This window comes from Lathyrus oleraceus, chromosome 6 (assembly GCF_024323335.1).
Source record: "Lathyrus oleraceus cultivar Zhongwan6 chromosome 6, CAAS_Psat_ZW6_1.0, whole genome shotgun sequence".
Classification (NCBI taxonomy): Eukaryota; Viridiplantae; Streptophyta; class Magnoliopsida; order Fabales; family Fabaceae; genus Lathyrus; species Lathyrus oleraceus.
Genome location: NC_066584.1, coordinates 447,397,912 through 447,421,458, shown reverse-complemented (window position 1 = coordinate 447,421,458; position 23,547 = coordinate 447,397,912).

Sequence of the window (23,547 nt, the reverse complement as noted above, 5' to 3'; positions counted from 1 at the left end):
TCCTCCCCCACTTGGCTTCTTCTCATCTGCCACTTTCTGCTTACCTTTGCCATTTGGAGATGCATAAGGACTACCACGATCCTTATTCTTCTTCTCGCTAAGACTCTTATAATGAGCAGTCCTAGCCTTGCTATCTTCATCAAATATCCTGCACTTATTAACCAGTGTAGGAAACCTACGAATCTCCTGGTAACCAATGCCTTGTTTGATTTCGGGACGCAACCCGTTCTCAAACTTGACACACTTGGATTCCTCAGCATCGGCATTATTATAATGAGGACAATACTGCACCAGCTCCTCAAACTTCGAAGCGTAATCAGCAACAGACATGTTACCCTGCTTCAGTTCTAGAAATTCCATTTCCTTCTTACATCGCACATCAGCAGGAAAATATTTCTCCAGAAAGGCCGTCTTGAACCTTTCCCAAGTCATCTCAGCACCTGGTACTGCAATTCTCTGGCGAGTGTTATCCCACCAGTTTTCAGCCTCTTCAGATAACATATGCGTACCAAACTGCACCTTTTGTGCTTCAGTACACGTCATCACCCGGAAAATCTTCTCAATTTCCTTCAGCCAAATCTGAGCACCATCTGGATCATAGCGCCCTTTGAATGTAGGAGGGTTATTCTTCAGAAACCTTCCCAAATTCCTAAACTCGTCGACCGGCGGATTCTGCTGCGCCTGCATAGCCTGTGCCATAGCAGTCAAAGCCTCAGCAATCACACGGTCGCTTTCTCCAGCCATACTCTGCACAACACAACCACAACCGTTAAATATCGACAGTGTCATTTACACTAATCGACCAACAGGGAAAACCTCCCATTATGACTCGACTGGACTGACCATGCTCTGATACCACTAATGTAACACCCTTCTACCCCAAACGACATATTTAAATAGATTATCAGAGTACAACATGTAGAAGAGTTTACATTCCTTACAACATAACATATATTATTTAATATTTAAAACTTCGCAGCGGACAACAACATGAATATTATAAAAATGTTTCAAGATTATCTCAACAAATTAGTCATCATAAACAACGTAAATAATAATAATAATTTAGCTATCGAATCCCATAATCCCCGGTGTCACATGACCAGAGCATTTGACTCAACTCTGTAGAATAATTCTACACTTATTCTTCGAACCTCAACAATAGCTACTCCACTTTATCTGCACATTGCTCATCATAGATGAACATAAACACATGCAGAAGGGGTGAGAATTACATTATTAAATAATAATATAACGACCGAAATATAAACATAAATATATTTCACATATACCAACACAATTCATCATAATCATCATAATCCATAACCTCATGGACATCAACAACACAACACATCAAATGCAATGCACACACCCATGCATGACTCAACACGACTCGGTATACCCATTTTGTGACCAACTACAGGATCACTACTCCCAGATTCATCACCATAGAATCCGAGTTCCCCGTAAGGAACCAAGCCTATCAACAAGCCCGGAGTCAACAACATCATTGGAACTCAGTCCGTTCATCACTAGGCATCGGCCTTTCATGAATGCATGCACACCAAGCATGCATCATAATCAACATAGCAACAACAGCATCATATAGTCATGTTATCATCATCATTAACACATTCTATCATAAAAACATATCACATCATGACACATAATCAAACACCGCATTATCACACCCTAATAATATCTATATCCCTCAAAGCAACGGGAAATGATCCCTCGTATACTATGCATCAGCTAAGTTACCTCGCTCAGCCTAACAACCGAAACTGCACAACAACAGCCCAGGAAGGACCACAAGTCTGCCCATACGCGTATTGCCTATGCTCATACGCGTATGGCCCACGTCTGACCAACCCCATACGCGTATTGCCCATGTCCATACGCGTATGCTACGCGTATCACATTCCCATACGCGTACCACCAGAGACCAACCCACGTTCAAAACATCATCTTCCTCATCCATACGCGTATTGCCTAGCGCCATACGCGTACCATCAGTCTCATACGCGTATTGCCTAGTGCCATACGCGTATGACCAGAGACCAAGTTTCCAGATCTGCAATGGCTTTCCCTGCTACGAGATCTATCCAAATTCATCCTTAAACAGTCCAAATTTCACATAAACTCACTCATATCATCTAGTACAGTTAGTCTCCTATTCGATTTCACCATCCTAACATCATTGCCTATATTTCTACGAATTCCTTCGACTAAAAACCCTAAATTCGTTCACCCAATATTTCACCAATTTCAACATATCATTGTTTAATAAGGTTCAGACCCCTTACCTCTTTGGATTGAAGGAAGCTCTGAGCACTCTTTGGCCTCCTCCTCTTCCTTCTCTTTCTCTTCAGCGGTTCTCCCCTTTTTCTGACTCTGAGACAAAACACGTGAAAAAAACTGAATTCTCCCTTTTGCCTCTTTTAACCAATTTCCACTTTTACCCTTCCACTCTTCATATTCCACTTATTTTATTATTTAATTATTATTAAAATAAATAACACTTATAATAATAATAATAATAATAATAATTCCCAATATTATTTAATAATTCCTTTTTACCTTCAAATAATCATATTAAATAATATTTAAATTATTCTAACGATAATCGGGGTGTTACATATCTCCTTGGACGAAGGAGAATCAGAGCATTCGTAGCTCGGCTGACACACACACAAACAAAAACAGGCAAAGGCAAACGTGGAGCCTGAATGCCAATCGTTGGACTTACATCAGCATCCGAACCAAAACACACACAAGGGGTGGTTAAGACACAAAGGGTTGAAAAAGAAAAAGGGCGTCCGGAGAGATCAGCTCATCTCCTGCCTACGTACCTCATCTGGTATGAGGATCAGGGCGACGTAGTTCCCCTACGCAGGGAAAAAGGACTAGCCTAACCAGATAACAGAGGGAGACACAACACTATGGAGACTACGACTCGAGCCTAGATGTTGTCATGCAAAGTCGTCCCTAAGTTAAGGTTTCTAGCTAACTTGCACAGGAAGCAAGCCTATCCTAAACATGACTTGCACAGGAAGCAAGCCACACCTAACCTAACTTGCACAGGAAGCAAGGGTCTCGATTGCAACTAGGGAAAGAGAAAAGGGAGGTCTCAATCGCAACGAGGGCGAGAGAAAAGAATTAGTGTTAGTTGTTAGTCAAACTCGACAAGACATCGCATCTCGTGCCTACGTATCTCATCTGGACATGAGAATCAGAGTTGCCGTAGTTCGGCTAAACTACTCCCGTTGGTTTGTGTTTTTTAAGTGGACAACGTCACTGCGCAATCTACCTGATGCTCGACCTTTGGAGACTTACTCACCTGTAGTAGAAGGAGTTAACGTATCCTTAAGAGGGGATAATGTTTGTTTGTGTTTTAGGAAAGCTCAAGCAAGAAAGGAAGTCCTATACGAAGGAACCGTGCTACCTTAATTGACATGCAAACGAGACTACGCGGAGTCTAGCAAACCTAGGGGATACAATCACACCACACAAGCACATACAGCATGAAATAAAACACCCAACAAGGGGCTCAAACATCAAGGCTAGGTTTTAGTCGAGGGGTCATATCAACCTCAACAAACAAACCACTGGAACTGGGTAGTGTTAGCTCTTAACCTTGCCATTGAGGGGCTAAGGTGAAGCAGATGAAAGGTGAGTGAAGATGAGACTTCACAGCTCTTATCCCTGGCCTGGGAGAGCTTAAGACAAGAATGTGTGGGTTCAGAAAGTGGGAACCCTTCTACACATTTGATACTGACTCAACTGTATAATTGTACAAGATCTTGGGTTTGTATCTGTAATGCGTCAACACAGTGGTGTGAGCAAAGCAGATGACACACATAATAGCAGGGGATAGGTTGCATATCCCTTGGATTCTGCCAATTGCCTCTTCACTTAGGAGGTCTTTGACTCTATACAAGGACGAATGTAAACAGTCACAAACATGGCCTCTTAAGGAGGACTTCAGACAGTTGCCTGGCCAAGTAACAGGCCAGGTCTTCCAGACTACATGAAGATAAGAAATTATACCTCAATGCAAATTGCTATTTAAGCAAAGCAAAGCAAAGTTCACAAAGAACTATAAGCAACTAAAGTACCTGAAATCAGTCAAGCACAGTTAGTATACAAGTCAAAGTTAAATCAGAATGAAACAAAGGGTTAACAGTCAACACAAGCAGATAAATGTGCAATGCACAAGGTTCAAGGCATGTGAGCCAAGCAACCTACAAAACAAATAGATTAGTCATGATAAACAAGCACACTCAATCAATTTGTATTGGCCTCATTGGGTAATTGTGGCTTAACCTGAAAAAATGAGCTCAAACATGAGTAACAGGACCACTAGGACAAACCTAGGGTCAAAAGGGGATAAGAAAGTCAAAACAGCAAATGAACTCCAATCAAAATCATATTTAAACAATCAAGAAACAAACTCAATTGGGTTCACATTCATATCAATCATCATCATCATTTCATGAACAAATTAGGTCAAAGCATGGCATATGGAAGCTCATAGAAGTCAACAGCAAGACTCAGTTCAAAACCAATCATAAACAATTCCAAAAATCATCAAATAAATCATGATCAAACATAATCCATAGCATGGTAAGCATGTCAAATTTCAACTCATTTGGACAAGTAGAAGGTGGTCAATGAAAATCAGAAAGGCAAGGCAATTTTGAACATGCTCAAAGAAGTCAACCAAACATGCATCAACTTGAAAAAATCATAAATCAGGGATGGCATATGATAAATGAATGGGACTAAAACCATGGCAAAGCTTAAGATGTCTAGTAATCACATATCAAATTTCATGTCCATCTAATAAAGTATGAGCATTTCACAAAACAAATGGGCACATGTGTCACAAAAAAGTCAACATAAGACCAAACAGGGGAGAAAAATCTCAATCAATTGGAAAATGCCATAAACAAATCCACAAAAAAATCACATGTAAACTAGACATACTCAAGCTCAGTCATGCAAAAATTCAATCCATTTTGAGGTCAAGAGGCATGGCTATGAAAATCATCAAGTTGCACATCAATGGTGTGACACAAATTGTCACATCCTACTTTAAAAAATCATAACTCAATAACCAGAGAAGTAAATTCATGAACTCTATACCAAAATCACCATGGATGTGTCTAGTTTATGCACAAAAAATTTCAAGAGCAAAAGATAAAACATGACTATTTCACAAAGGTTTTGGTAAAAGGTACAAAATATTGATACATGTCACAAACCCTAATGCCAAATAAAAACCATCCATCCAAAAATTCGGGAAAAAATGTGATAAAATACTAGAGGTCATGCTGAATCTAATGCAAAAAATCCCATGGAAATTGGATTAAAAACAATGGAGTTATGATTTTTACAAGATGATGATCAAAAATGAAATTAAAATGAAAAAACAACATTATTTAATGAGACATGTGCCACGCTGATGGCAAACTTGTAAATATGAGGGTCACTTATTCAAACGCGGCGTTTTGGCACGGCAAGGGAAATAATCTGATTGGTCGTTATGAGCTACAGGGCCATGCATACGTGAAAGAGGGAAAAATCTGGAAATGGCCATGAAGATCCTAGGGTTTCTCAAGAACAGCAAGCTTCATCTTCATCATTTCAAATCGCAAAAATCAAAATGCCCAGAAACACAAATTGAGCACACCAATCGATTCAGCAAGCATTAAACAACATGAATCCATCACTCATTTTCATTAAAACAGGCCAAGCATCATGAATCGAGTAAAAATAAATATGAACAACAAACTTGAAACTTAGATTTCTCTCAGAATAGTTAACCATTTTTAGTGATTCAAGTTCCAACATGACCAGCACAACAAAACCTAACTAAAGCATGGCATAGTTTCAAGAAATAAGGAGGTCGAGTTCTTACTTGATTTTGAAGAAGATGTTGAAGCAGTGAGGATTTGGATGTTTCAGCTCGCAACAGTCACTCTATGGACCTCCAAATGATGAATGATGCAAAGGGTTTGGCTCAAAGAAGCTTGGAATGGCACCAATCTCAAACTGCCATTGATGGAGCTTTGAAGAAACAGTCGTGGAAACAAGCTTTCCAGTTGATGTGTGATGGTTGAAATGAGCTCAAGATGGTGAGCAGATGTTGTATCAAGCAAGGAAAAGTTGAGTTCTTGAAGTTTGTTGACAGATTTTTGAAAATGGAAGGAGATGAGAATTTGAGAGAGTGAGGTTTTCTGTGATGTTAGGAGGCTGCTAGGGTTCTCTTCTGGCAGAAAATGATCTTTATATCCTCTGTTTAAGGTTGCATAAGCAAGGTGCTAATCATATTTTGTTTTAAAATCAAAATTGCTAATTGGCCACTTTTGTCCACATGGTGAGGTGTAATGGCAAGAGCACGAAAATGGGCCTTCCAACAAGTCATAAACAACATATTTGAACATATTTGAATGGCAAAATTGGTTAGAAATGGTTATATCAAAAAGTCAAAAATTCACTTCACTTAAAAATAATTCAAGTGAGTCAAAAAAGGCCATTTTGATCCATGAGGTTTTGGTGCATGAGGGTTACATTTTTGGAAAGAGGAGGTCAAATGTGACTTGTTGGAAAAAACCTCACCAAATTTGGCCAAATGGTTTGAGAGATATGGCCTTTTGAAGTTCAAGAATTTTTGAAAATGAATTGATCATATCTTGCCAACCATACATGGGAATTGAGAGTTCTTGGACCTTTTGGAAATGGGAGAACAAGATCTTTAACTTTCATGTTGGGCAAAAATTCATTTGAAGCTTGTATCATGATGTAAGTTTAGGCTCAAGAAGTTTCCATTTTTGGCAGTTGAAATTACAGGTCCAGTTTTTATTTTTGGAAATTTCTGATTTGGCTTCAAATTCTTCAATGATGATGTTTGTCATGATATATGAGGCCTATTTGGACATGAATAAGCTCTCTCAAACCAAATCCCATCATCAAAACCATAAAATCAATCACAGTTGACCAAGTTTGACTTTTTAGGGTTTCTGACTGACTGTGCATTGACTGATGACTTCTGAACATCCAATCCTTGACTAAAACACTTCAAATGGATCCCCAAGTCATGTGAACATGTTGGACCAACCCTAGGGCCTTGGCTCAATGAGGAACACACTTGCTTGACTGATTGACTGACCTCCTGACCAGTTTGACCTAATCTGACTGATGATCTTGCACTTGAGGCAAAAGGGACAATGCAATGTTATGCAGTGGACCATGTTATGTCATGACCTAATATGAGAATGTATGTACAAAGATAGGTGCAAATTTGAGGTGCTACAAACGCTATTAGGATTTTCTCTACTCTTAATCCCGTTCCGACTCTGTTGGGTGACACTTATTTCTCTTTGCATATGAGGAATGCAAAGGGTGGTGGTACCATTGTGTGTTGTTTGCCTCTGTTGTATAAGTGGTTTATTTCGCACTTACCACAGACGCTCGTGTTCAAGGAGAACAAAGGATGTCTACGGTGGTCTACGAGACTTATGTCTCTCACTAATGATGATATCTTTTGGTATAACCGTGTGTATGATGGTGTGCAGATTATTGACTCTTGTGGTGAATTCTCCAATGTGCCTCTTCTTGGTACATGTGGTGGGATTAACTACAACCCTGTTTTGGCACGTCGTCAGCTTGGGTTCCCCTTAAAGGATAAACCTAATAACATTTTGTTAGAGGGTGTGTTCTTTCAAGAGGGTAAAGATCCCCAAAACTTGAAGGGCAGGATGGTCTGCGCTTGGCGCAAGATTCATAGGAAGGGAAGGAAAGAGCTTGGTCCAAAGAATTATATTGCTTTAGAACCCTACACCTCTTGGGTGAGGAAGAGAGCGTCTGAGTATCGCATGCCATATGATTATCCGAGACCTACACCTATGGTTATGGTTGGGTCTTCAACCCTCCCTAACCAAGGAGTAGAGGAGTTGAGAGATTAAGACCGTTCGCGTGCTTGGGTCCGTGAGCGAGAGGAGTTACTTCAGCAGCTTAGAGATAAGGATGCTTTGATAGAGTTTCTGGAGCATCAGGTTATCGACGAGCCTGATGATGTGGTTACTTCTCTTCTTCCTCAGTCATCCAGGTTTTGGAAGAGGAAGTATGATCGACTCGCCAAGGAGAAGGCAGATATGGAGGCAGCCTATGAGAGAGAGGTGAAGAGGCTTCGTGCAGCTTATCTTCCAGTCTCGAGAGCTTTGGACGATTGCTTCTAGGGTTCCATAGGATGTTATTTTCCTTCTCTCTTGTATTGTATTTGGTTACCAAGACTGTACTTCCTTGGTGTAAAATTTTTCCAGATATTATTGACAAGATTATTCCGTTATATGTCTAAATAATTAATGTTTTCCAGATATTTGCAAATAGATATCTAAAGTTTGCCTGATTAAAAATAAATCATATGCACAAGCATTGCATGCATCATGTGCATAAGCAGGTTTTGTTCAGGGCTTCTTGATCAGTGGTCTAACTCTATGTTCTTCATTTATTTTGAAGACAAGCTGACGCACCCGTACTACACCAGAGCCAACTCTTCAAAGCTAATGGATCACCTCGAGCAAGAGAACAGAGAACTCAAGGAGGAAGTGGCAATATTGACGGCCCTGATGGAGTCATTCTTGGCCGCCCAAATCCAGTCTTCTCCAACGCCTTCAACTCCTCCCCAGAGGACGGTCATTTCAGAGGTTGCTTCCTCTACCGTGCCTGCTGCCAGTGTCCACTTTGCTCTGTCTGCTATGCCAGCCGGGTTTCCCTGGGGGATGCCCGCTAATTTTGTTCTAGAGGGTCTCGCCCCTACTTTTGCTTCTTTTCCGGCATCTAGCCCGGTCCTTGTTGTGCCACCTCCAGTTGTGCATACTTTACCGAGAGTTGATGACACCATTTATCACTATGAGCCGTCTAAGGGCCCAGATGTGTACGAGAAAATGGATGCTATGAATGATCAATTCCTTGAGCTACGCAAGGAACTTAAAACTCTTAGAGGGAAGGACCTCTTTGGCAAATCTGCTGTTGAGCTGTGCCTCGTGCCAAAATGTCAAGATTCCTATCAAATTCAAAGTACCTGACTTTGAAAAATACAAAGGAAACACTTGCTCGCTCAGCCATCTTGTGATGTACGCACGCAAGATGTCGACTCAAACCGACAACGATCAACTCCTCATCCACTACTTCCAAGACAGTCTGTCCGGTGCCGCATTGAGATGGTACATGGGTCTGGATAGTGTGAACATCCGCTCCTTCAACAACCTTGGTGAAGCTTTCATCAAGCAGTACAAGTACAACGTTGATATGGCTCCCAATAGGGACCAACTGAGGGCCATGTCCCAGAAGGAAAAGGAAACGTTCAAGGAGTACGCCCAGAGGTGGCGTGAATTGGCTGCACAGATTGTGCCCCCGCTCGAAGAGAAAGAAATGACGAAGATCTTTCTCAAGACCTTAAGCTCTTTCTACTACGAGCGGATGATAGCTAGCGCTCCCAGTGATTTCACCGAGATGGTGAACATGGGGATGCGACTAGAGGAAGGAGTCAGGGAAGGACGCCTGACCAGAGAAGAAGGCGCTTCTGCCAAACGTTATGGGGCGTTTGCCAAGAAGAAAGATAGAGAGACACATGTTGTGTCCTCCCATGTTAAACAACGAAGACCCTCTATGAAGAGGAAGATTGTGCGCCCGGCCAGTACCCAGCACCAGGTGGCTCATATAGCACCTGCTTTCAGGGAAAATCAACATTATCAGCATCAGAACCAGCAACATCAACAATATCAATAGCAACAGCATCGTCCGCAACAGCAGGCCTACCAGCCTCGAAACAACAATCAGACCAGCACTAGCTATGATAGGAAGAGGGTCACTTTTGATCCTATTCCAATGACCTAAGCTGAATTATATCCTTCATTGATTGAAAGAAAGCTGATTACTCCACGTGACCCACCTGCTGTACCCACCAACCCTCAATGGTGGTACAAGCCCGAGCTTCACTGTGTTTATCATTCCGGTGCTCCCGGACATGATGTGGAGAACTGTTACCCTCTCAAGACCAAGGTTCAAGACCTTGTTAGAAGCGGTATCTTGTTTTTCGAGGACGTAGGTCCTAATGTGAAGAAGAACCCATTGCCCGAGCATGGGAAATCTGCTGTTATCATGGTTCAGGGTTTTCCTGGCAAGTACAAGGTCAGATATGTCAGCCATATCCGACAATCTTTGGTCGAGATGCATAGACTATTATGGGGATACAGTCACTATGAGCATGACCATGACAGCTGCCATGTATGCATTGTCAATGAGAGGGGATGTCGACAAGTCAGGAAAGACATCCAAGAAATGCTGGATCAGGGTATGATCGAGATACTTCAGAATCGTGATGAGGACGAAGTTAACGTTATATCGCATGTATTCAGAATACCTGAGCCTGTTGTTGTCAAATATGATGGCAGCAAGCAGAAGGCCTATCCTACTCTCGTTATTAAGCCAGCTGGCCCTGTTCCTTACTCTTCAGACAAGGCTGTTCCCTATCGATATAATGCGGTTGCACTGGAAGATGGGAAGGAGGTGTCGTTTCCCTCCACCTCTGTAACAAGTATCTATGATATTAGTGGTTTGACCCGCAGTGGTCGTGTTTTTTCGGCACCTCTGAAACCCCAGGTTGACACCAGATGAGTTGATGTTGTTGATACTTCTGCCCGTCCTTTGGGGACTTCTTCTACTTCTCCGAATCCGGCACTTATTGTTAACAAACTTGCCGCTGCTGTTAGAGCTCCTGTCCCTGTTGGCCAGAATGGCATGTTGAAAGAGAACTGTGATGAGATGTTGAGGCTCATCAAGAGGAGCGAGTATAATGTTGTAGATCAGTTGCTTCAAACTCCATCAAAGATATATGTGTTGTCTTTGTTGATGAACTCCGAGCCACACCGCGAAGATTTGCAGAGGGTGTTGGACGTGGCATACGTGGATCACGATGTCACCATAGAACAGTTTGATAGCATTGTTGCAAACATCACTGCTTGTAACAACCTGAGCTTTTGCGATGCTGATCTTCCCGAGGAGGGAAAAGACCACAATTTGGCTCTACACATTTCCATGAATTGCAAGGATGATGCCCTGTCTAATGTGCTGGTAGACACAGGATCATCGCTGAATGTGTTGCCAAAATCCACTCTAGGGAAACTTTCATACCAGGGGCCTCCCATGAGGCAGAGTGGAGTGGTAGTCAAGGCTTTTGATGGATCCAGGAAGACTATGATTGGTGAGGTTGAGCTCCCAATCAAGATAGGACCTAGTGATTTCCAGATCACTTTCCAGGTCATGGATATCCCACCATCATATAGTTGTTTGTTAGGCAGACCATGGATTCACGAGGCAGGCGCCGTGACATACACCCTACACCAAAAGTTAAAGTTCGTGAAGAACAAGAAGTTGGTGGTGGTAGGGGGAGAGAAGGCTCTCTTGGTAAGCCATTTGTCTTCCTTTTCTTACATCGATGCTGAGGATGAGGTTGGGACGCCGTTCTAAGCCTTATCTATTGCTGAGCCTTCTAAGAAAGGAACTTCTTCATTTGCGTCCTACAATGATGCGAAGTTGGCCATTGAGCATGGCGCAACTACTGGTTTAGGACAAATGATTAAGCTGGAAGACAATAAATCTCGGGCTGGCATAGGGTACTCTTCAGGCACTTTCAACAAGCACGGTTTGTTTCAGAGTGGTGGTTTCATCCACACGGTCGAAGACCAGGAGGCAGCTGCTATAGTGGAGGATGATGCAGAGGAAGATTCTGACAACTTTGTCATCCCTGGAGGAATCTGCAATAATTGGGTCACTGTTGATGTTCCAACAGTTGTCCATAAGTCCACGTAATGTTCATTTTTGTTTAAAAACCCTTCTCCCATGCCAAAAGGAGAAGTGATGACATTGTTGGCACATAAATACAATGATATTCATTCAAAAATTACATGTTAAATGTTTATTTTTTCCAAATTATTTTCACTTTTTGCTTTTTGCATGAAATTGGTGACCACCAAAAAACCCTAAAAAATAGAATAAAATCAATCTTTTCATCTGCATATGATTTTCCTTGTTTAAATTCTAAAATCTCTTTTATATCTAAAATCATTATGCAGGTTGATCAAACCCATTGAACATAATGATCCAACACCATCTCCCAACTTTGAGTTCCCTATGTTTGAGGCCGAAGAAGATGATGTTGAAGAGATTCCTGATGAGATTACCCGTCTGCTTGAGCACGAGGAAAAGATCATTCAGCCGCATCTTGAGAATCTGGAAACAGTCAACGTGGGGTCTGAAGATTGTGTTCGTGAGGTGAAGATTGGGGCACTCCTGGAAGAGTCTGTGAAGAAGGGGTTGATTGAGTTGCTACGAGAATATGTCGACGTCTTTGCATGGTCATATGAAGACATGCCTGGTCTGGATACTGATATCGTGCAACATTTCCTGCCTTTGAAGCCTGAGTGTGTGCCGGTAAAGCAGAAGCTCAGAAGAACTCATCCTGATATGGAAGTGAAGATTAAAGAAGAAGTTCAGAAGCAAATTGATGCGGGGTTTCTGGTGACTTCTACATATCCTCAATGGGTGGCCAATATTGTGCCCGTGCCCAAGAAAGATGGAAAAGTCCGAATGTGTGTGGACTATCGAGACTTGAATAAAGCTAGTCCGAAAGATGATTTTCCTCTACCACATATTGATATGTTGGTAGATAATACAGCTAAATTCAATGTCTTCTCATTTATGGACGGATTTTCCGGATATAATCAGATCAAAATGGCACTCGAGGATATGGAGAAGACAACATTCATCACACCTTGGGGAACATTCTGTTATCGAGTGATGCCCTTCGGTTTGAAGAACGCCGGAGCCACGTATCAACGAGCAATGACTACCCTGTTTCACGATATGATGCACAAGGAGATTGAGGTGTATGTCGAGGATATGATTGCGAAGTCGAAAACGGAAGTTGAACATGTAGAGCACTTGTTGAAGCTTTTTCAGCGTTTGAGGAAGTACAAACTCCGTCGGAATCCGAACAAGTGTACATTTGGAGTCCGTTCCGGCAAGTTATTGGGCTTTATTGTTAGTGAAAGAGGTATTGAAGTTGATCCTGCCAAGGTCAAAGCAATACAAGAGATGCCTGCGCCCAAAACTGAGAAGCAAGTCCGAGGTTTCCTTGGCCGCTTGAATTATATTTCCAAATTTATATCCCACATGACTGCCACATGTGCGCCAATATTCAAGCTCCTCCAGAAAGATCAGCGTCATGATTGGACCGAGGATTGCCAGAAGGCCTTTGACAGTATCAAAGAGTATCTGTCCGAGCCTCCGATTCTGTCTCCGCCTGTGGAAGGGAGACCCTTGATTATGTATCTGACTGTTCTTGAAGACTCTATGGGTTGTGTATTGGGTCACAAAATGAATCAGGGAAGAAAGAGTATGCTATATACTATCTAAGTAAGAAGTTCACTGATTCTGAGTCTCGATACTCAATGCTTGAGAAAACATGTTGTGCTTTGGCTTGGGCTGCTAAGCGCTTACGCCAGTATATGTTAAATCATACGACTTGGTTGATATCCAAAATGGATCCAATCAAGTATATTTTTGAGAAGCCTGTTTTAAATGGGAGGATTTCCCGTTGGCAGATGTTGTTCTCTGAGTATGACATTGAGTATCGGGCTCAGAAAGCTATTAAAGGTAGTATCTTGGCTGACCATTTGGCACATCAACCAATTGAGGATTATCAATCTGTTCAGTACGACTTCCCAGATGAGGAAATTCTGTATTTGAAAATGAAAGATTGCGATGAGCCTACGCTCGATGAAGGGCTAGAGCCTGGTTCCCGATGGAGCATGGTGTTCGATGGCGCTATAAATCAATATGGAAATGGTATTGGGGCAGTGGTTATTACTCCTCAGGGCACACATTTTCCTTTTACAGCAAGGCTAACTTTCAAATGCACGAATAATATGGCGGAGTATGAGGCCTGTATTATGGGTTTAGAAGAATGTATTGATCTTAGGATCAAGCATTTTGATGTTTATGGTGATTCGGCCCTTGTTGTTAATCAGATTAAGGGTGAATGGGAGACGAATCATCCTGGCCTCATCCCATACAGAGATTATGCGAGGAGGATTTCAACGTTCTTTATTGAGGTTGATTTCCATCATATTCCTCGAGATGAGAATCGGATGGCAGATGCTCTTGCTACGCTTGCTTCTATGATTGTGGTGAGATTCTGGAATGAAGTCCCCAATATTACTGTGATACGCTTGGATAGACCAGCTCATGTATTTGCAGTTGAAGAAGTGAAGGATGATAAGCCATGGTATTATGATATCAAGTTTTTTCTTTAGAGTCAGATTTACCCACCTGGGGCATCTATTAAAGATAAGAAGACTTTGAGGAGATTATCTGGCAGTTTTTACCTCAATGGCGATGTGCTTTATAAGAGGAATTTTGACATGGTTCTGCTCAGATGCGTGGATAGACACGAAGCAGACCTGTTGATGACTGAAGTCCATGAGGGTTCATTTGGCACTCATTCCAATGGACATTCCATGGCAAAGAAGATGTTGAATGCAGGCTACTATTGGCTGACAATGGAGTCTGATTGCTGCAAGTATGTGAAGAAATGCCACAAGTGTCAGATTTATGCGGATAAGATTCATATTCCCCTGACACTTATGAATGTGATTTCATCACCATGGCCTTTCTCCATGTGGGGAATTGACATGATTGGCATGATAGAGCCAAAGGCGTCCAACGGTCACAGGTTTATTCTCATAGCAATTGATTACTTCACCAAGTGGGTTGAAGCGGCGTCATATGCAAACGTGACTAGGAAGGTGGTTGTGAAGTTTATCAAGAATCAACTCATATGTCGTTATGGTATGCCAGACAAGATCATTACTGATAATGGATCTAACTTGAACAACAAGATGATGAAAGAGCTGTGTAGCGAGTTCAAGATTGCGCACCATAATTCTTCTCCTTATAGACCCAAGATGAATGGGGCTGTTGAAGCTGCTAATAAGAACATCAAGAAGATTATTCATAAGATGGTTGTTACGTACAAAGATTGGCATGAGATGCTGCCATTTGCTTTGCATGGTTATCGTACATTTGTCCGCACTTCAACAGGGGCAACCCCTTTCTCCCTTGTATATGGCATGGAGGCTTGCTCCCCTTGGAAGTTGAGATCCCATCAATGAGAGTCTTGATGGAAGCCAAGTTGACTGAGGCTGAATGGGTTCAGAGTCGTTATCGGTTGAACTTAATAAAAGAGAAGAGATTGACTGCCATGTGTCATGGTCAATTATATCAACAGAGGATGAAGAAAGCTTTTGATAAGAAGGTCAAGCCTCGTGTGTTCCTAGAAGGTGACCTCGTGCTTAAGAAAGTCTTGTCTTTCGCGCCTGATTCTAGGGGCAAGTGGACTCCAAACTATGAAGGTCCATATGTTGTTAAGAGAGCCTTTTCAGGCGGTGCTTTGATACTTACAACTTTGGATGGGGAGGATTTCACTCGTCCTGTGAATTCAGATGCAGTCAAGAAATACTTTGCCTAAAATAAAAACAGAATAGCTCGCTAAGTTGAAAACCCGAAAGGGCGACTTAGGCAAAAATGAGCGTCTCGGTGGATTGAAAACCCGAAAGGGCGATCCAGGAAAAAGTTAGAGACATAAAAAATGAATATATATCCCGCTAGATTAAGTACCTCACCCTGAGGCAATCTAGGCAAAATTTAGGGATCTGGCAAGTAACTGCATCCTGACAAGACTTCATTTTTCAACCGTCTTCTGTCAAAGATTCTCGCTCAGTCATCGTCAACTGAAGCTTCAAATACATTGGATTCAGAGTTGGTGGAGAAATGGTCATTATGTTCAATGTAGCCTTTTTCCAATATATATCACCAATTTCAAATTTGTAAAGATCCATGGAGTCTTGCCATTTACAGACTACCATTCCATCAAATAAATTTGAGCCTTTATCAAATTCTTTGCACTCTTATTTGTTTTTGATCAACAAATATTTGCATGTTTTAATTGATAAATATCATTGTTTTAAACAAATAAAGTTTTATAAACTGTTTTAAACAAAGTGAACATTCATAATAACTGAAAGGATAAATGGAATGTCTTCAGTGCTCTCCCAAGGATAGTACGATCTCCAAAAGGGTAAGACATTTGTCCATATTCCTAGCATATTTGTATCTTTTTCATCATCTTTCAGGTTGTCTCCTCAACAAGCGCAGAAAGGTAATACCCCACCAAAGTCCCTAGAGAGTCTGGAGTCTTGGTATCCTCAACTCCCCAGTGAGTCTGAGTCTAGCATCTGTGTTTTATCAATTATATGATTGTCATCCCTTGTGTGGATTGACCTAAAATCCCTTATAGATTGATAAAAGTTGATATGCTATCTTTTCGAGGAAGTTGGTATTTCCCTCATTGTGATTGGAAATCTCCCGCAGAGTTGAGCAGGAAATCCCATCATGAGGGGAATTTTCAACAAGTTGGTTTGTAGCTTATCCCCATTGGATTCGCATACATTGATCTCCAGCAGGTTTGCCTACCGTTCATCCTCAGCAGGGTTGCTCACATTAGACCTCCCCAGTTTGGTCACCAGCAGGTTATCTCCAGCTGATCGCCTACAGGTTATCCCCGGCTCAGTCATCAGCGATTTTTTTCCCTAGTGGAGTTGCATGATCGGATCCTGATTGTGGTAACTTCCTCCTTCTCGGATAGTTTCCTCCTAGCAGAGCGGGTGATGAAAATGTTTACTTTTATCTATCCCCAGCGGAGCGGTGTTTCTATTCTCCTCGGCAGAGATTGTTTCTCCAGTAGTATGAGGAAATGTGATGGTTATTGGAACTTTTGTTTGGTGGTTATTCCCCACAGAGTTTCTTATCTTTCCTTGGTTTTTCCCCAGTAGAGTTTCATCTATGATGGATCTTATCCGTGTTGAGCACCCTGGCAGTGGCTGGGTAGCTTCCCTAGCTAAGGCTCTACCTCATCCTAGTTTGGCTTTGGAACTTCGAGGAAGATGTGTTGATTCCTTCCCCAGTGAAGTGACTGGTTCTCCTTCTCCGCAACAGAGATGCTCCTTCCGTTGTTAGAAGTGAATGTTTGATTTGATGTGCTTCTGTCTGGTGGTTGCTCCCTACAGAATTTCATATTATTCCCCTGATAAGATCCCCAGTACAGTTCTTCTCTGAATGATCTTATCCATGTCTCTGCGTACTGTTGGAAGATCCCTAGCTTTGGTATATGTAACCCTTTGCTTATTACCGACAGCGGTCTCTGATCCCCGGTGATCCTGCTTGTTCCCCTAGCAGTGGTCTTTGTCCCTGGCAGCCCTCTGCTCGATCCTCAGTGGTGATTGGTTTCCTGGTATTTGTGGCCCCCACCAGATTAGAGTTTCTCCCGTGGGCCTGGCTTTCTCTTTTGAGATGTTGTACCGGATGTTTGTCCATTGATTCTTGGACCTGTTTGTGTTAGATATGTCTATTTGTCAACATTTATCATACATAAACCATGCATATACATGCATAATTATAGCATTCAGATATTCATGTTGCATTTTTTTGCCATATATCTTTGCTTGTCATCTCCTGCTAGTTGGTGAAATGTTCTCCCCCAAGCAGATGGTTGCGTCTGATCTCTCCATATAGAGTCAGCCCTATAGGTCGAAAGTGTTTATCTTTTCTTCCATATTCCCCACTGAGTTATGTCCTCGTGGATGATTATTGTTTCAGTTTCCTCCTGGAATAAGTATTGGGATGGAATTACTCCCCTGAGTTGTATCCTAATTGGGTTGAGTCTTGTTTCATTGTGTCTCTCTAGTTTGTTCCTAAATTGACTACTCTTGTTATTTCCCCTGCACTTCCCTGTGGTTCAGGTGATCAATTACTCAGTAAACAGTAATTGTTCATTCTCTCCCCGACGGATGTTGTGGCCTTCTACCCAGTAACCGGTAGTTATAAGTCCTATTTTTGTGGTTTTCTACCCAGTAACTGGTAGTTGTAAACCCCATTTTGTTCCCTTGCAGAGTTAACCCTTAATTTTGTTCATCCTAACCGATGACGGGTACTCTTATCTGTGGTTTTCTACCTAATATCCGGTAGATGTAATCCCCTATTTGTTGGTTATCTTTATCCAATATTCGGTATTGATATTTCTTCATTTTTGAGTATACCACCTAGTAACCGGTGATATATCTCTTGGATAATTGCTCTAATTAAGTAATTTATCCCCAGCGAGTTATCTTTCATTTACCCTTGTTTTGGTAATGAGTGTTTCTCCCCTTTGATTGGTCATCATTTTATACCCAGTAACCGGTATCCCGATGTCCTTTCTTTTCGGTCGATTTATCCTTTATTAACCCAGTAACCAGTTGTGGATAATCTTCCATGTGAGTATGTTATCTACGTTCTGACGGTAATAGATAATATATCTCATGCGCTCTTCAGTCGAAGTCTTTTTTTTCCCCAATTGAGTAAGATTCGTATTTCCTTATGGAATCGAATGTCCATCCTGCAATCGATTTTGCTTTTTCAGCACTCCTTTACGGATGATGAGTGTCTTGGAAATATTCCCCAATTCACGCCTGGTTGGTCACCTATTATATGCCCAGTAACCGGTATCCCTGGTGTTCCTTCCTTCTGCTCCCTATTATGACTTTTTTTCCTCTGTGGAGTCAGATTTTCCTGAGTTGAAATATACCTTTTAGGTTTTCCTCAGATGTTTGGTTGATTGATATCTCTCACCCTTATACCGGTCTTAGATATTCTTTCTCCCTGAGCATGTTGTTTTCTCACCCTTGTACCGGTGTTTTGATCACATGTCTCTTTGAGCTTATTACCCAGTAACCGGTAATACCTTACTTGTTATTCCCTCAGCTGAGTCCTTTGTGGATATTCCCATCTGAGTCCAGATTTTTATCCGAAGTATCCTTTGTGGATAGTTTGTTGTATTGGCATATTCCCCAATACATGCATTGTTGCGTCAGCTCGAGTCTTTCCATTGATTTATTTTCATCGAATCCCTTCGTGTCTCCCAATAAGTTTCAAGTCGTGACCTGCTCACGCATTTTCCCCTTTACTCCCCAGTAAAGTCCCCAGAGTCTCTGTCACTAATGAGTGTATTACTCCTATGGATTTTCAATTTCTCCTGATTCCTTTTCCCTTTGTGGCCATATCCCCACAGAGTATTAATTTTTGCATACATACATTTGCATCATGAGGTCTCTTAGGGACCAAAATTCGTCTCTTTGTTATTATTTAAGCCTATTCTATCACGTCGAGACGAAGATTTTAACCTTCATATCTTCGGCTAGAATGACCTTAAATAGGGGCATCTATAAGACCCTAATTTTGACCCTAAGATCCCTCATAGCATCATAACATTGCTCATTTGCATTTGCCTCAAGGATCATAGCATCTTGGCTCCTTACCCTTGGGTTGGGACTTGTGTGAGTTGGTTTGAGACCACCAAGCATGCTTGAATTGTATATTATTGCTTTTCTTATTTTGTTTACTAACCAAAAGCACAAAAATATGTCATTAACTTTGTTTGTTTTGAAGCTCAAGTAGTCATGTGATCCAAGGCTCCTAGGATGGCTCCTATACCCATTGAAGTGGCCAGATGAAAGTGAAAGCAAGCATGAAAATGGTCCCCAAAGCTCTCAATCATCATATATTCCTCCCAAATATCTCAATTGGTCAATTTGATCAAGATAAACCAAAGGGCTTGAGGAGTGTTTCCCAAGGAAACCCTAATTCAACTGTGCCTTGCTCATGAAGCAACCTCAACCTATGATCAAATACAATCAAGGTAAGTTCTTTCATTCATCATTTTATGCATATATGAGCTTATTTGAGTGTCCTCAATCATTCATTCATCAATATTTGAAGTTTGGCTTTGAGAAGTTGATCAGTCAATTCATTTGACTATTTTGAAATCCACTGAAACCTAACTTTTGATGTGTTTGTCAAATGGAGATGACCCCAAGAGAAAAACTGTTCTTAAGAACCATATGAACAACTTTCATGTTCATCATTAATTCATTTGAAACTTTTAAGGTCATCATTCATTACAAAACATTACAGGTCATTTTGACTGAAACCCTAATTTTGGGTCAACTTCCCAAGGACATAACTCCTTCATTTTTTATGATTTTGAGGTTAGACCAAGTGAATTGGAAAGTTTAAGCTGTATACTTAAATTGTTATGTTTGACAAAATTTCATAATCCTAAAAGAAATACATGTGATAATACAAAACATTATAGGTCACTTTGGACCAAAGCCATTGAAATGTGAAAAAGTCCAACTTCAAGTGCCCATAACTTTCTCATCAAAACTCCAAATGATGCCAAATGTAAGTCCAAATTGATTGCATTGAAAGTATCTACAACTTTGATGTTGAAGTTTTTGTCATTTGAGGCTTGCATCATTGAAATAGAAGGGCTTGAAGTTGGTCCATTTTGGCAAAATTCTCATATACATGTTTTGTACCTTGAACTTCATGGCCAGTTTTCAATATTTTACCAACTCGAAATGGATTTTTTTTCAACATAACATTTGTTCCTTATGTCAAGACCTTTCCAACCATTACCCACATGCCTATGTTTCAATTTTGCAAATGGCATTTTCGAAGAGGTGAAGTTTTAGGTTCAATTATGCATAACATATGAAATCTTCTTGCACACTATATTGCCTTGCCATTTGCACGTCCAAACTTCATTCATTAGTGTTCAGTACTCAAATGCATTTGGTTTTGGGCCTCACATGCGCCTGTACAGGCCCATGCATGGAGGGCCCAAGTACATGCACACACGAGTTTGGTCATGCATTGCATCAGCTCTTGCTATAAATACACATGCTTGCTTCATTTGAAAACCAACCTAAAGGCGCCTGAAGCTCTGCACAACTGAATCCCAAACCCTCAATTAAAGGAATTTTGAATTTTTTTCTCCATTTTTCAAGCTCAAATTTCAACTTCATTGGTTGATCTTTGGCTTCCAAATTCCTTTGCCTTGCTTCCTTGTTACTTTAAGATCAAGCTACACTGAAGATTTAGATTAGATCAAGCTCATACAAATTGCACTTCAAAGGTTTTCCCTCCAACTGTTTTCCTTCGAATCTCTTTGGATATTGAGCATTTTTGGTATTGGTTGGTACCTCTAAAGTCCTCATGTGAGAGGCAATTGATTTGTGATCTTAATTTTGTGAATTGAGCAAGTTCAGATTGAACACCTCATTTTTCCATCTAAAATTTCTTCCTCTATAAGGATCTTGAGTGGAAATTAAGGTTACAGGGGTGATGTACATCACCCCAGCTTTCGAATGATGTATAGATCGCGTGTTTTTGTTGAGGATTGAAAACCTGCAACAGGTGGCCGGAGCTGGCCTTCTCGCCGGAGAAGACGGTGGTGTACACCACCGTCCCCACGCGTTTGAACCTGAGCCCTTGGATCCATGTTTCCAGATCTAATCCTGGCTCTTGGTTTGATTGACTTTATTTAATGCAATATGTTTCGCTGTTGACCAAGGTTCATCAAGCGCACACGCTTTCCGTCCACCAGATCAGCCACGTCAATTAATGAATTGGGATCCAAGCGATGTGGATTTTTACTATTTTTAATTTCTGTTTTAATTTTCTTTTTTCCATTTTATTTTAAAAATTCATAACTTCTTTATTTGGAATCACAAAAATATGGGACCAATTGCAAAAAAATTCTCTTGAATTCTAGTTTCTAAAAATGATTTTTAATTATTTTTGTGATTACATTTAATATTTTTTGTGAATTATTTCATTTCTGATTGTTTTTAATTCATTTAAAATACTTTTGGATATTCAAAAATGCCAAAAATATTTTCTTAACATATTTGGATGATGATGAATCTATGAAAAATATTCTCATCAATTTCTTAATTGATTTGAGATTTTAATGCAATGATGTTATTTTTCTTCATTTTTAATTGTTTAAAATTAGTTTCTGTTTTCAAAAAATGATGACAAATTTTGTCAAACCTTGTTTGACCATGTTAGACTTATGATGATCCAATTGGACTTTTCCAAGTTGATTTAAATTGGATTTGAAGTTTGACCTTTATTTGTTCATTTTATTTCAAGTATTATTTTAATTCCAAAAAATACCAAAAATATTTTTGTTATTTCCTGACTTCTAATCTTCATCTCACTTCTATTTACCATTGATTGATGTTGATTTCATTCATGATTGATCAATGTGTGTTGGTTATGTTGTTTGACTTTTAATTTTGTACATTCTATTTCCATCTTCTTCTTCTTTTTTCTTTTTGACCAATGAGTTAATGATTGGTGGTTAGCCTTGACATATGAGAGGCTTAAACTTCTTTGATCCAAATCAAATTCATCTTGATCAAAGATCAAGTGAATTGCTTTGCATTAAAGATAGGTTGCTTCTTGGTCAAGCAAAAAACCTAAATCCATACAAGGTCATTCTTCTTTTCTTTTGGCATGGCAAGTTGTAGGAGCTTGGCTTACTAGTCATGATCTCTAACTTGTGTTTATTTGCCTATAGTTTTATTGACCGGCCTCAGATAGGTGTGACTACTACATTAGTCCACTTACGATTGCTTAACATAGCGCTAAATTGCCTTATGGCACACTAAGACTAACTACTAATCACTAACTTTTAATTCAAGCATTTAATTCTTGCAATTTAATTTCTTGCTCATTAACTCATTTGTCTTTGCCCTTTTCTCACTTGAGCACATGTTTATGTTTATGCAATTTGCCTTTTGCTCACCTGAGCACATTATTGTGTATATACTATTACCATGTGCTTGTTTTGTTTTGTTTGTGAGAACCCAAGCAAAATGGAGAAATGACTTAGATTTAGGACCTTACCTATGCTAAATGGAGTTTCAAGAGCAACTAGGCCTCATGCCTTTAGAATGCTAAATATGTTGAAGAGCAACTAGGCCTCATGCCTTTAGAATGCTTAATCTTGAAGATGAATTGAAAGGACTCCTAATTCTTAACTCACTCTTGTCCATTCTTTTTATTGCATTGTGGAACTTTTTGATTTGTGTGTTCTTGTGATAGGGATACCAAACATGAGCTACTATAAAGACCATTTTCATGAGCATCCAAGATAAGAGAGACAAATCCAAATTGGAGGATCCTAGGAGCTTGATTGATTATTTGCTTGATTGCTTGAGTTAATTGCTTATTGCTTGCTAAGTCCAAAGGAAAGGAGCAACTTGGATCATCTTTATGATCTCAAGAAGGGAACTCCAAGTGGTTTTATTTTCTCTTCCCTCATCTTTGCATGTTTAGGACATAGTCCTTCTCTTCTTCTCTCCACTCTAATCCAAGTCAAACTTATTTTGTGCAAACATTAACATTGCTTTCAAAAATTAGAAACCTAGGCACTATGCCTTTGAATTTTCAAACTCTTTTCATAACACTTATTGTGAATTGAATCTTAAGTCAACTTTGGATTTCTTTTGTGAATACTTCTAATTTGTAAAT